General features: G+C 42.8%; 1 pseudogene; it reads left to right on the top strand.

The window, feature by feature from the left end:
- The first annotated feature begins 621 nt into the window (after positions 1-621).
- Positions 622-2892, top strand: part of LOC111949967 (sodium/calcium exchanger 2-like) — a 123054-nt pseudogene continuing 120783 nt past the window's right edge.

Genomic DNA, 2892 nt, shown 5'->3' with positions numbered 1-2892 from the left:
AATAGTGATGGAGTGCTGCATCAGATGACCTGGCCTCCACAATCACCTGACCTCAACCCAATTGAGATGGTTTGGGATGAGTTGGACCGCAGAGTGAAGGAAAAACAGCCAACAAGTGCTCAGCATATGTGAGAACTCCTTCAAGACTGTTGGAAAAGCATTCCAAGTTACCAATTTGAAGGAGAGTAGAATTCCACGAATATCATTGGGGACCAAACCCCACTGGGAAGCCTATTATTGAGTACCATCCACTGAAATTGTGCTTGGTCAGCTAACATCATCAGGAACAAGGGAATTAGTGGACAGTAAAAAAGTAAAGGACCCTGTTCAAGACTATGAAAAAATATATATCTTTCCTTGCCTTTCATGGCACAGACACTGACAGACCCTTAGCTTTCCTCCCATCAAATAATGTCAGCTCAGTGATTACATTGAGGAACGGATAGTGTTCCACCTGTACATATTTTAGAGAACCTGAAATGCGACTGTTATTAACAAAGAAAGTAGGTTAGCTCATACATCATTTCTCGAGTGGATGACACGTGGTCGTAACACTGTGCCATGCGCGCTCCTAAACATAACTCCCTTCCCAGAACGCGCACTTCCAATGTGATTGGGAGAGAGACTGACTGAGCGTGTTTGTGAGTGTAGTCTGAATGCGAGCCGATCCGCGGCTAGAACAGCAAAATTAACGGGAACAGTTTTTCATATTAACAACAGCAATATGTGCATTACGACCACACCTGCTTTGAGCTACTCTAAAAACTAGGATATAAGGTAAGAATGTGTTTATAAAAGTGTTCAGTTTTGAATGTTGAGGACTTATGTCAGATGTGTTGAAATATGTACTAATTCATTGCCTTTTACACTTCTCGATCTGCCCTACACTGACTTGCTCGATGTTTGTTTGGGTTCTGGGTAGACTATCCTCTATGGATTCATATGGTACAACAATGTACCATGTGGGGTAGCTCTAATATTCGATTTGATCCATTGATTTAATAATAATTGAAAATGCAAGGTAGTTATCAGAAGTATGATTTACAATCAAGCAAATAATATTGATGGAAAGATTGTGAGCATAACCAAGATGTAACCCTGTCACTGTATTTCCGTTTATTGTAAAAGGCTGTGTTGATAAAATTCACACTCACATATCAATAGAAGATACCATGTTGCATAATTTCCCTGAAGTGTTCCACTGCGTGATTGAAATACTAAAGATGTTGCATATATGGAACCGTGCTTTAGGCTACACAACACGGTGTGCACAGTGTGTAGAACCAATATCTTTATTTGTCCACAGATACAAGCTCCATTCAATTAATTTGAAGGCAAATGTCCATATGTCAATTGCATACAGCTCATTAGTTGACATAAGGTGTTTCTTTATGATAAGGCATAAAGCTCAACATATAGCCTAGCCTATCAATTGGAAATCCTAGAGAGTTCGCCTTGATCCATAACTGCAGGGGTGCTGGGGGTGCTGCAGCACACCCTGATGAATTCAAATGAATAATACAAAATAAATACAAGCAGTTCTTCACGAAATTAGTGAGCCTGGCCTTTATAACTCCTGTATGATTGGAGAGAAAAAAATACTTGTCATCCTCCCCAAGCCAAAACACCATCCTGCAGCCATGTCTCCATCATCTATAGCCTCTTCAAAGACACATTGCATGACAGGCTTTTTCAACTATAAATATATACCGTTATACCCGAATACCGAATCACAGCACCATTGTTAAGCAAGTGCAAGTCAAGGCTCAATTGGTCCCCCTTTAAAACGGATCCTCTATTCGTTGTGCTTGCGTCATAGAGATGGGAAGTGGGGATTCACCCAGCTCAGTGCAGCTGTAGTAGGGCAGGCTGTAGTGGGCTTTCCTTGGTGTGGACATTTTCTGCAGTTTGGATTTCCCTGCATGCGCTATATCCCTCCACTCCCCACCCCCCAAACTAACAGAGGAGAACCCACTATTTATTGCTCCTTGGATGGCAGTTTGTGAACATTGACTACATGTAGGTTATATGGTTCATTGCTCCATTTTTCATTACAGTTCGGTATCCCAGATGGGATTATTTTCTCTTCAGTGTATCCAAGTGCTCATCTCCCAATTGATCTATTATTGGATCTTTTCATACAGGGGATAGGTTATTGTTTGCAGAATTGTACAGACTGCAGACTAGACTATCTGTTAGAGGAAACACAATTGAAATCTGTCTGTCTCTCTCTCTCTCTCTCTCTCTCTCTCTATCTATCTCATAGGTTACAGAGTAATAACTCAAGTGTAGATGATTGACAGTCTGCATATCCACCACACCCCTCGCTCTAATTCCCCAGAACAAACATCAAGCGTGTTTCATTCAGTTAGGAAATACAGCCCTGATTGCTCTCTGAGGGGTGAACAGGCTGTTCAATCTGTCTAATGCCACCCAAAGAGCAATTTTCACAGTTTTTTAATTACACAAATTATGTGCTTGATTAGTTTACACTAAATTTGTGCTGGGCCTTTGGAGTGGTGGAGTGGAAAGGTTTAGTGTTGGGTGGAGGGTAACATGGTGTTTATGCAGACCCCTGTAGGATGGGGTGTGGGTGGGGGAGACGGGACACAATGTGTAGTGTGTGTATGCGTGTGTGTGTGCGTGTGTGTGCGTGTGTCCGTGCAGTGTGAGGCTGAGCAGTGAGGCGTGAGCGGCGTGTTCTTGGAGAAGAGAGGGAGCTGCTGCAGTGCTTTGACAATGGGTGGCGGTCTGAGGATGGCTGAGGGAGCTCCCTTCTCACTGCCACTCCCACTCTGCAGTTTGGGTGTGTGGTGTATGTGTGCATGTCCTGTATGTGCACCTATGCTGTGTGTATGTTGACCTTACTGTATGTAGTACAGTCTATGAATG

This window comes from Salvelinus sp. IW2-2015, linkage group LG22 (genome assembly GCF_002910315.2).
Source record: "Salvelinus sp. IW2-2015 linkage group LG22, ASM291031v2, whole genome shotgun sequence".
NCBI classification, from domain to species: Eukaryota; Metazoa; Chordata; class Actinopteri; order Salmoniformes; family Salmonidae; genus Salvelinus; species Salvelinus sp. IW2-2015.
The sequence above is the reverse complement of the archived record's forward strand: the minus strand, read 5'-3'. Positions and strand labels throughout refer to the sequence as shown.